Below are 12,234 nucleotides of genomic sequence, written 5' to 3' on the forward strand. Positions count from 1 at the left end.
GTTTGGATGCAGGCTCCAAGAAAATAGGCAAGCAGGAAGCAGGCCAAAGGGCAGTAGTTTGGTGATAAGAAGAAAATGCTTGGTGATTCCCATCAACAACAATGTCCCCAAATTGAGGGACTCAGAAGCTTTTTATCAGACAGTAGCATCGGATTGGCCCTTTGGTGTCACCTGATGCAGCAGGGTCAGGAAGAGTTTGGGCTACTGTATGATATTTCTGCTGGAATGCCCATTGCCCCCTCCTCTGACCAGCAGTTGTGGTAGTGCAAGGAGCTACTGTCTAGTTCATAGGGCTCCTAATTTGAACTCTACAGTACCAGACACGAAGTTCAGTCAAATACACTAGCTGGATAAGCAAATCTAGCATGGTAGAGCCAAACAAGCCAATATGAAACCATTCTTCACTAAGGTAATTCCTGTTAGATTCACTAGAGTAACTGTCATCCCTTACATTATGGTTGTTGTTGTTGCTGTTGTTTAGTCGTTTAGTTGTGTCTGACTCTTCGTGACCCCATGGACCAGAGCACGCCAGGCCCTTCTGTCTTCCACTATCTCCCGCAGTTTGGTCAAACTCATGTTTGTAGATTCAAGGACACTGTCCAACCATCTCGTCCTCTGTCGTCCCCTTCACCTTGTCCCCTCCATCTTTCCCAACATCAGGGTCTTTTCCAGGGAGTCTTCTCTTCTCATGAGGTGGCCAAAGTATTGGAGCCTCAGCTTCACGATCTATCCTTCCAGTGAGCACTCAGGGCTGATTTGCTTAAGAATGGATAGGTTTGATTACATTATGGTAGGGATGGAAAAATCAGTCTATTTCCCACTTGTGTGAATCTGGCATATGCTTGACCATTGTGCCCTATTTCCATATTTATCTGTGATTTTCATTGAAAAAATAAATCTGCATGGAATAACATATTTAAATTCATTTCATCACAAAATTAGTATTTAAGTGCACATTTTAACTCCACATGGACATTTTTAAAAACGTCTTGTCCTAAAATATGCATCTTGGCTCTTTTTTGAGCTGAGAACTGTATCGCAAAATTCAGAGGGGTGTGAAATTTGAACGCTAATTGCACTCCAATCCACACATTGGTTTAGGAGGTGCAGAGCAAGTGATTTTGCATCAGAATGCACAGAAATATAAATAATCCAACATCCCTCCATGATGGGAATTCTTCATTTTTAATATATAGCAACATGCCATAGATAGCAATGATACGTTAAACTAGATTTTATCCTGGGCAAAACAACTTGGCACCACTGCGTTGAGAATAAGGAGGCATGCATTGCAATGCACAATAACCCCTTGCTCCAGTTATTAAACATTCATTTGAATTCCCCTGTTTGACACAGGTTCTATTGAAGATCCTGTAATGGTCACAGTGAATCATTGATGCGCAAGCCACAGGGTGGAATATATTCACAGCAATCTGCCTGTCTCTTTTAAATAGTGAAACATTTTATTACAAGGCATCTCATGCCGTTTGGCAGCCAACTGGGAACTGTTGACCAAAACAGACCCAATACACAAGGAACAGAAACAATTTCCACATAAGCTGGAGAGCCTGATTTCCACACCTGATTCAGAAGATGGGAACAGCTATGCAATGGCAAGTAGCACAAGGGAACTGGAAAACATATGCCAGCTTGTGCTACTACAACTACTACTAATTATAATAATAATTTTATTATTGGTACCCCACCCATCTGACTGGGTTTCCCCAGCCACTCTGGGCGGCTTTCAACATACAGTGGTATGTTGGTTCTCGAACGGCTTAGCTGATGAACAAATCGGCTCCCGAATGCTGCAAGCCTGGAAGTAAACAGCAGGTGAAACAAGTACGAATGGTTGTGCAAAATGTTCTTCTCTTCTTTCTTTATGCTTCCACCGCCCCTTATTTTTATCTAACAGCCCCTCCCTAGAATCGCACCTGAGGATCATTCCAGTGTTGCTTTGACTGGGTGGGGAATAGAGTTTAGACCTGAGAGCTTCAGGTCTCTGCTTAGAAAATTATGGGATAACTTCCTGTCATTGAAAAACTCTTTGTGAGGGTTTTAGAAGCAGTGGGTAGGCTCCTGCTTGACCTGCTAGCCTGTCCTCTGTCTATTTCCCAAATACTATAGCTTTTTGTGCAATACCAAATAACATCCTCTCCTCCCTTTTCAAGTGCTGTGGAATAACTTTGAGTAACTCTTAGTGAAGTCAGAGAATTCTGATGAAAAGGAAGCTGAAAATGCTGTGGTTTGCATAGTAATCAGTGGTCAGAAATGGAAATCAGTAAAGAAAATATGACTGGCATTTGTTCACATTATTGTTCTTTCTTTTAAGTATGCAAACTATGTGATTAATGTTGCTTTGTGTGCATTATTTTGATGCTTCATTTACTTTGAAATGAATGAAAGATATATAAATAGGGATACAAGTTGCATAACACATATAACTAACAGTAATATACAACTTCATAGCTGCCAACTTTTCCCTTTTCTTGCAAGGAATCCTATTCGGAATAAGGGAATTTCCCTTAAAAAAGGGAAAATGACAGCTATGCATAACTTACAGCAGACAGTAAAAAGTAGTATTTGCTGGAAACCAAACTGCAGCAGAATGGAAACAGCACCGATTGCGACCAGTAAAGTTAAGAATGGATGTTGTCGTGATAATGGTGGCCAATAGGCCAATGCATGTTGCTTTGATAGGACCCAAAATGTGTGAATTAGGCTATTTCAGGTCTGTGTTCTGAAACAATGAATCCAGCTTGCAAAAATGACAAAAGCATGTGGTATTCCTCCTTCCTTGGTGCATTCTCAGTAAGTTCTTAAAGCAGTGCTGGGATTGTGTGTGGATCATGTAGCAAATAATTTATTGCAAGCACTAGGCACAAAAAAAAATGATTGCCGAATCATCTGCACATATGCTTGGCACCTTGAGCATTTTAATAAAGCATCTGAAGTCTTCTAGAGGCTGCAAAACCAAAGGATTGATGATTGTTTCTGCAGCATACAAATCCTTTCTACACAGCACAAATAGACGGAGGGTGTTTTAGTTTTGTTATTATGCAGTGTTTTCTTCCTTTTCCTTCAAAAATAGATAGATCATTTTTTCTAGTTTTTTTAAAAAATGGGATCAGATCATAATTATGCATGACAATTTGTGGGATTTTGAATAAGCAAGCACTCTTCATGAAGCTGAATTGATAGGTTTCTTCATCACTCACAAAGCTTGCATAAAACTGAGCAACAAAATTGAATCCTATTAAACACATCTCTTTCTACATTTTATTTTTGCATTTTTTTCTGAAACCAATGCAGTAACAACTGCCTCCATGAAATTTTGGAATCTGTCATGGGGGCGGGGGTGAACCAAACAATTTGCATTCAGTTTAATGAAGATTACTGGAATACATCTTATTTCCACCAAGTTAAAGAGAGCACAAAGGAAAGAGAGTCTCACCTAAAAGAATCTTCTGTGACTATTACCCCCCCCCAAGACTATAAGCTAGTTCTTTCATCTACAAATGATTTAATTTAAGTTCAAAGTATAATGGAGATAACCTCTCTCTTTCCCACAGTCACATGCTGATATTATGAGAATTTCATGGGCTTATGAATCACAAATATTATGTGTTTGTGCATTGGGACCTTTTAATTAAATGCTAAATATGAGCTGGAATACCCATGAGATCTGCACAGAGTATGCATACGTCTCTTAAAAGCTTGCTGACAAGGCTAGAGACTTTCAGAGCATCTTCCCTTTCTTGCTTATTGCATTCCTACTAGGTTTACTAAAATGACAGCCTTTCATATGACCTTCCAAATGTGCTTTCAAGGTGAGCCCACTTGGAGTATGTGTTCTTTAATAGCAGAGCAGTTATAAACTGAATGTGGCTTTTGGCATTTCCTGCTGCAATAGATGAAGATAATGGTTGGGATCTAAACGGCTATAGACCACTCTCTATGCCCACATGCATAGGGGCTTTTCAGAAGCTTCTCCTACACAAATCCCTTTGTAGAAAGGCACCCGGTGGGTTGGAAGATGCCTGGGATGGCATCTGGAGTAGTAGTTGTGGTAGAAACGAAAAAACTTTGGATTCTGCTCCCACCCCAGTAACGCACAGAAGCACTTTGGAAAATACACAGAGCTCCTTGGATTCCATCTGTTGGCTGTAGTTATTTGCAATCCCATGTACACTTAAATAGGAGTAAGCCCTACTGATTTACTGGGAGTAAACATGCATAAATGCAGAAGATTGGACTGAAGCTTACCTATCCCACTGAAACCAGTGGGAATTAAAGCACCAGTGTGCTCAAATCATTTTTATTTCCAATTTATTCGGTTGAAACCATTTTGCAGGATCTCTTTTTAAGTTTGATTATTTAAAAATGTTCTTCAGCATTTAGACTCCCAGAATTTTTCAATTGATCATGGGAAGAGGAAAATTAAACCAAATCAAGAAGACTCACAGGGATTTGTTTTACAGATGCATATTTGATGGTTTTGTTACCCGCTCTGAAAACATGGCTGATGGTAAACTAATTGAAAGAAATGTGCGCAGATTGCTTTTCCTTTTCCTCTTTGTATAGTGCTTAGGAAACATTAGTCACTTTATATGATGATTTGTCAAGAGGGCATTAATTGCTCCATCCTCAAACAGCACCCTTGATTCCTTTTCCTAGTTCAAACTGCACTCACAACTACCATACAAGCCACTCAATGGAAGAAAGGCCTTTTATTTTATTTTCCCCTTGATTTTTGACATTTACATTGGGCAGCTTTGAATCTCAGATACAAACCCCATATTAACCTGCTGTCAATAAAAGATGGAAAGTCCTTCAATCACTGCTCCTTATGTCAAACACAGCTGGCTATATTTCGAAAGAACTTTGATTGTTCTGCAAAGAATTCTGGAAGCTCAAACAGAATTAATTGCTTAGGGCCTTGTTATGTGCCGATGTCGGAAGATAAGAGCTGGACACCAGGGTAAGATCAGCCTAGACAGCAACTGGGGTTTATTCCCAAATTCCACCTCCTTCCTCAACCACTGTGGAGTGTGCCCATGGCTCCTGATGCCCTCCTCCCCTCGCAACAGTCACTCTTGCCTTCTGATTTCCCCCTTTCCCCCTCATTCAGATTCACTCAACAAGTCTGGGAAGGTCTGGATCCACTGCATCTGAGGAGACACGTTGCCTAGGCAGGAAGTCCCCTCTCCCTCCATCTCAAGTCTAGTACTCTTCATGCTACTCCCCTGAGGCTTCCTGCCTCTCGCTTTCCCAGTTATGGTGGGTTGTGCACGAGATTTTCAACTTATGCAGTCCTGGAAAGGCATTGTTAGGCTTACAGTGCAGTGTAAATGAGGCCTGTATGTGGAGTGGGGGAGGATTAGAGCATCAACTTGTCCTTTGCCTCAAGCAGAAAAAGTATATTGGTGGCCCATTGGCACTGGCAGGCTGGAAGGAAGGGGGACAAACAGTAGATAGAGCCAGAGCCAGTTACAGGCAGAACCAGTTACTACTAGTTTTGTCCCCTTCCCTGTTGATTTTCACAAGGGCAGCGCTGAGATGAGGCAGCTTATATATTAGGGCAGAGAGCAGGCTGAGGCTGGTGGGGCAGAGTACTGAGTACTCAGGAGAGTGTTCTCTTCCTCATCTCCTCCTGGGTTCTGTGAAGAGGAAGGGAGCTCCTTCTTGACAGTTCTTAAAAGACCAATCTACCAATTAATTCCAATAAAGCAGGCAAGTTCCAACCCACTCTTGGAATCATTTACAGGGAAAACCAGCAGTGTATTTTTTTATTATTAAAAAAAAGCATTTGTAGACATCTTATTTATTAACCACAGGCTATCTGAACAAAATACATCAATCCATCTATCATTTATTTATGGTCACAGACCTGTTGAGGCACAAGACATCATTTTGTAATGGGTAGATAGATGGATAGATGATAGATAGATGATAGATAGATAGATAGATAGATAGATAGATAGATAGATAGATAAACAGACAGATAGAGGTAGGTAGGTAGGTAGATAGAGATGATAGATAGATAGTAGATAGATAGATGATAGATAGATAGATAGAGATGATAGATAGTAGATAGATAGATGATAGATAGATAGAGATGATAGATAGTAGATAGATAGATGATAGATAGATAGAGATGATAGATAGATAGATAGATAGATAGATAGATAGATAGATAGATAAACAGACAGATAGAGGTAGGTAGGTAGGTAGGTAGATAGAGATGATAGATAGATAGTAGATAGATAGATGATAGATAGATAGATAGAGATGATAGATAGTAGATAGATAGATGATAGATAGATAGAGATGATAGATAGTAGATAGATAGATGATAGATAGATAGAGATGATAGATAGATAGTAGATAGATAGATAGATAGATAGATGATAAATAGCTCTGTGCTATTCCGTTCCTGCATGTCTTCATACCCTCCAGATGTCCTTATTTTCCAGGGACGGTCCTGGAATTACGAAAGCCATCCCGGCTTCTGATTAGATCCCAGAATGTCCTTATTTCCCCAGCCAGTGCTGCTGCCACCAAGCTCAGGAAGGAGGCTGAGCCAGCGTGAATCATGAGTGACAGCATTTGCAGCAGCTGTGAGGGAGCACCTCATTGCCATGCCATGCCATGGCCTTTCTGTGGCCACCGCTGCCAGCCTCCTTCCTTAGGCAGCTCGTCGTGACCACTCCCACATCAACTAGGGGCGCCTTTTGTGTGGTCGTGCGCAGCCCCCGGATCCCAGTGTGACTCCTGGCTGGCTTCACCCCCCCTCCCAGGCTGGATACCTGGAGGTCTCCGCCTACCTCAGCCAATCACCCAATCCCGCCTGGGGAGGCGCTGCCAGGGGATAGGCCAGATAAGGGGAGGGACCGTCCTGCCCACATAACAGAAGGTGAATCTTACCTGTGAAGCGGCAGTCGGCTCCAGAGCTTCTCCCACCCTGCCCTCCCTCAGTTAAGTCTTCTTTTGCAGGTTAACCTCTTCTCCACAGGTATGCAGGCGCTGCTATGTCAGGGTCGCTGTTGAAGGGCTGGAAAGGAATTTTCCAGCATTGGCCGGTTTTGCCTTTCCCGTAGCAAAATGTCACAACTTTGGTGGTTTCATGCCTTGGGCGGAATCCTTTAGTCTATCTTCCTAAATGGGGGGGGGGGTGTGAAGCGGTGACCCACGCCCCCCTTGTGGCAGTGATCCCAGGGTTCCCTGTTAAAGAGGCCTTGAGGGGAAGCATTGGCCATACGCTGAGAGGTTGTCATTGCTCTCCCCTCTAACAGTGGTGAAATGGGGGGCGGGCTTTCTGCTTGAACACAAGTTCTTCAGAGCCAGCCCAATCCCCACACATTCTGGATAACCCTGAAGTCTCCCAGACCCCCAGCTGGGGACTGGGAAGGATAAACACCCAATGCCCGAGCCAAGGTCTCCCTACATCTGAAACTTAAGACAAGGAAAAGTTTCTTACAGACCTTTTTTTATTTCAAACTTTACAGATAGAGGGTATAGAACCCAGCCTCTTGGATAATGGCTTTGTCCCAAGTGAATCTCCACCCCCCTTCTCTCCCACTTCCTCATTCGTCATCATCATCTCCTCTACGGGTGTTGCTACCTGCCCTCTGTCTTTGAGCTCTTTGCTCTCCTACTTTTAAGGCTCGCAGGGTTCTGGGAGATGGAGGGTCTGGAATGCTTTCTAGTGACAACGTGTCAGCAAGCTGCTGCTCTGGCTCTCCCATGCTTTCCCAACTTCCCCCCTCCTCTGCCTCTGAGCTGTGACTTCCTTCAAACCCCTGTTGTAAATCTATATGGTCTTCCTGTTCCTCTACCCTGGAAGGGTCAGGATGGGGAGGCGGTCCCCACTGCCCAGTCTCTGACAACCAAAGAACAAAACAAAATAAAATCTGGATTAAGGGTGGTGGTGGATGCATGTCCCGTGTCCCGTTGGTGTGGTGGTGCACTCACCCTTTTCCTGACAGGAAATGCTCTGTGGGTGGGGATAAAAAAAATGGGTCAAGGAGGGTCAGTGAGAAATGTCCCTATTTTCATCTGAGGAATGTTGGAGGGTATGTGTCCTGTGACTGGGAGGGGCTGCATTATGATAGCGGCTACCTCTACTCAGAAGTAAGCCCCATTGACTTTCCAGGTAATGGTGTATACGATTGCCTTCCAAGCTATCAGTTAAGCACTGGGTGGTCTTATGATGTTTTCAAACAATGTAAGTGGCAAATCTGTCGTTTCACAAATCCTCCGTCTACTCAGTGCCATTCTCCAGTTGCTTTTCTATGTAGCATGTGTGGTTTTTTTCCATATCTTTTTGAGGATAACAAAATAGCCGCTCTTCTTCGTGGGGGCCATTGATTTATTAGCAATGCCAGCTGCTTTTGCTCTCAGCCTGCATTGACTTGCTCCCATTTGCTATTCCAGGCTTTTATAGACCAAATACACAGATACATAAATCTATGTTCTCCAAACTACTTAATAGATATTCCTTGAAAGACAACAAGCCAGGCTGAAATGAATAATTTAGTCATCTTGCACAGGAAATATGGCCCTGAAATTGATTTTTTAAAAAATTAACTTGAATTTAAGCGGTTTATAATTCCCGTACATTAGTAACTGTCAGTCGTACGGCACAGAATGGGAGCTGTTTAAATATACACAGCAAACAGCGAACTGCATGGAAGCACATAGTTATTTTTAAAAATCGCATTATGCTGCCTTTTATTGGAGCAAAGTAAGCTGGTTTACAATTGGACCAGAGACATGCTGCCATATGAAATCCATTTCCTTCTTTATATGACAAGTTACCCCTCCCTTCCCCATTATTGATTAGAGGCTTTGTAGATGTGTGTTCGCTTCCAGAGGACTTGTTCATTGACCATCCATCATGATTTGCTTGCTGGAACTCGCCATGAACACCTCCCTCTTACTCTTAGAATGGCAACGGCACCCACCTGAAAGGTGCCAAAACTCACCTGAGAGGTGCCTGGCTGTGACCTCCATCTGACAGGTAACTCGATGTTGTTCGGTCCGAACCTTTGCAGTAGGCCTTGGAAAACACAAAAAGCTCTAGCGAAAGGAAGGTCATAGATAGTCAGCCAGAAACCTGATATTGCTTTTTGGTGGTTGTTGGAGGCAAAAGGATGGCAGCTTAACCTTCACGTATTGGATGGTTATAGAGAAACAGCTCCTCCAGCTAGTTCTCTGACATTACTGGCAGTCTCTTCTTAAGCCCTTAAGCAGGTTGGGAGCTCAGTGTGCTTTTTCTGCCCAAATCCAGCGTGTCAGCTGGTGGATCTTTCTCCTCCTTTCAACTCACAAAGCCTTCTCTCCGCTACCCACCCTCAATCCTGGATTGCCTTAAAGGAGCCAGATGATAGTTTCTGGGCAGAGGGAACCTGGAAGGCAGCCTCACATCTAATGCCAGCTGATCTTCACCAATCCCGCTGGCATTTTTTTTTTCCTTCTTCCAACCAGCCAGATTTGTATAAGTCAGCTGGCAGGACTTGACTACATTCTAGGCTTGGGGGACCTGGAAGTGCACAGGAAAACATCCTTCGACCAGAGGCACACGACTGAGCTCTGTTTAATAATGAGCAAGGCTGGCCGTGAATCATCTAGCTGCTGTTGTTTTGTGTACAAGTACAAGACATTTCTTCAGCTCTCTGAAGTATCATCATTAAAGGTGGGCCTGAAACAGTCAGACATGTGCAAACCTTCTGGAACGCTGGAAGCTTCAGTGAATAAAGGCAACCAGGCATTGTTGCCGTTGTTCCTTTGTTCTCTGCTACCCTTGGACTGATTAAGGGCAGCTAAGGACATATCTCTGCTCTCTGCTCTACATTTAGGAGATTGGAAACCTTCCTCCAGAAGTCAAAATTCAAACCTGCTGTTTGGTTTCCTTGCTGTTGCTGAAGAGATGATTTTGGTGTCTTAATAATAATAAGAATAATTTATTATTTATACCCCGCCCATCTGGCTGGGTTTCCCCAGCTACTCTGGGTGGCTTCCATGATGATAATAATAATAATAATAATAATAATAATAATAATAATAATAATGGTGCAGTAAAACATTAAACATTAGAAACTTCCCTAAACAAGGCTGCCTTCAGATGCCTTCTATAAGTCAGATAGTTGTTTATTTGCTTGACATCTGATGGGAGGGCATTCCATAGGGCAGGTGCCATCACTGAGAAGGCCCTATGCCTAGTTCCCTGTAATCTCACTTCTTGCAGGGAGGGAACCACCAGAAGGCCCTTGGAGCTGGACCTCAGTGTCCTGGCTGAACAATGGGGGTGGAGACGCTCCTTCTTGAAAACCACACAGCCAAAAATGTGTTTAACATCGTACACAGACCCTCCAAGTGTCACTATTTTCAAGTGACAGTCCTGGATTTACATTAGCTGTCCCGGTTTTGGATTTGATCCCAGAATGTCCCACTTTTCCTTAGGACATCCCTATTTTCATTGGAGAAATGTTGGAAGATATGCAGTTATGTAAACCTCAAGCCAAGGAGATAAGCAACTATACAGCTTTTAGAAGACATCTGAAGGCAGCCTTGTATAGGGAAGATTTTTAATTTTTAATGTTTCATTATGTTTGAAGCCGCCCGGAGTGGATGGGGCAATTATTGTAATTAATTATTGTAAAAATTAAAAATTATTGTTATTCTTATTCTTATTATGAAATAGGGTGTCCCTATTTTCATCAGAGAAATGTTGGAGGGTATGCATACATTTTCACTTAATAACCACAGTGCTACACTCTGAACTCAGCTACATTTGTAAAGATAAAGTGCTTTATATGCATTAGAACACTGTGCCAGCAGATGGTGTTGTGGAGTGCCGTCTTTCACCAGTGGGATTTCCCTGCATTAAGTTTACAACGAGATCCACTGAATCACTTTATTGATGTATCTAGATCCAGCCTGTATCTTCTAATTGTGCTTACCAGGAGTACATCCATTTTACATCAGTGTTTATTTCTTACAACAAGCATATAATCAGGGCCCCTAAGTACATGAGTGTTTAGCAATGCACATTGTTCATGCTTTTATGCAGTTGCTGCAGGGAGCAGTAACAAACACAATTGCTACATCAAGTGTGACCAATGCCATGCTTGCGACTATTTCAAGTTTCACAAATACTGGGATGGCTTAAATAATCAATTCAGATGCAACAATGAGGCGGGGGGGGATGTAAATGCTTCATAAAATAATTTTTACTGAATTCTCTTGTTTGCTGTTAGGAACGACATCACTAAAAGCTGTGTTTGAACACATAGGTTTCTGCATACAACAAATGCACTCTCTGCAGATATACTAACATATCAAAATATGCTTAGGTTTATGTTCAAAATACAAAAGTAACAAACTGCCATACCTTCTGACCTAGGAAATTAATCAATAAAACAAGATGAAAGCAGTTGACAAGACAAGTGACTAGAAACTGACACTTCTATTATGAAGTACAATCCAGAATGTTCCTTATCCAAACCAGTACATGCAGCCTGATGATGGATTATTAGTGTTTTCTCACTGTCTCAAAAAATCTATTTAAGATTTGCAACACCAGTTTGTTATAATGTTGATCTGAAGGATTCTGTGGCTGGTTGTTGGAGGAGACAGCAAGTAATCAGGTTTTCAGTTATAACATGCAATACTTGGTTCCCACTTAAAACCATGCAATCGGAACCAACAGTTCAGATGACCTTTATAGCGTGTTAGCAAGAAGCAAAATTTCCTTTGTAGCAGTAAAGATGTGGCCTTTGTTGTCTGCAAACCATCCTCCTGGGGAAGGCAGTTTCGGCTGAAATGTCAGCTTTGGAAGGAGCAAGAAATAACTAGGTCGCAAGTTGTGCCCAGGGCGTGATTCACTGCCATTTTTTTTTCTTGAATTACATTGGTCTGGGACCTACCATTAATAATTTATCGGCTCTTTCAGGGGAAAAGAAAGATGATTTAGTGCAATTAGCAGAATTTCAGATCTTTTATTGTATAGTCAAAGGCTATCCATTGCACAAAAGAAGAAAAGAAAAAGAGTAAATTACTAAGAACATGACTAAAACAAAACAGCATAATGTTGAAACATCCAACATGCCATGCTAAAGCTACATTCACAACCTATATTAAAAGCATGGTGATACTGTTTAATCATGCCCTCCCCCCCAAAAAAAAATCTGGGAGCTGTAGCAGACCCTCCAAATGTCCCTATTTTCCAGG

This window comes from Podarcis raffonei, chromosome 17 (genome assembly GCF_027172205.1).
Source record: "Podarcis raffonei isolate rPodRaf1 chromosome 17, rPodRaf1.pri, whole genome shotgun sequence".
Lineage (NCBI taxonomy): Eukaryota > Metazoa > Chordata > Lepidosauria > Squamata > Lacertidae > Podarcis > Podarcis raffonei.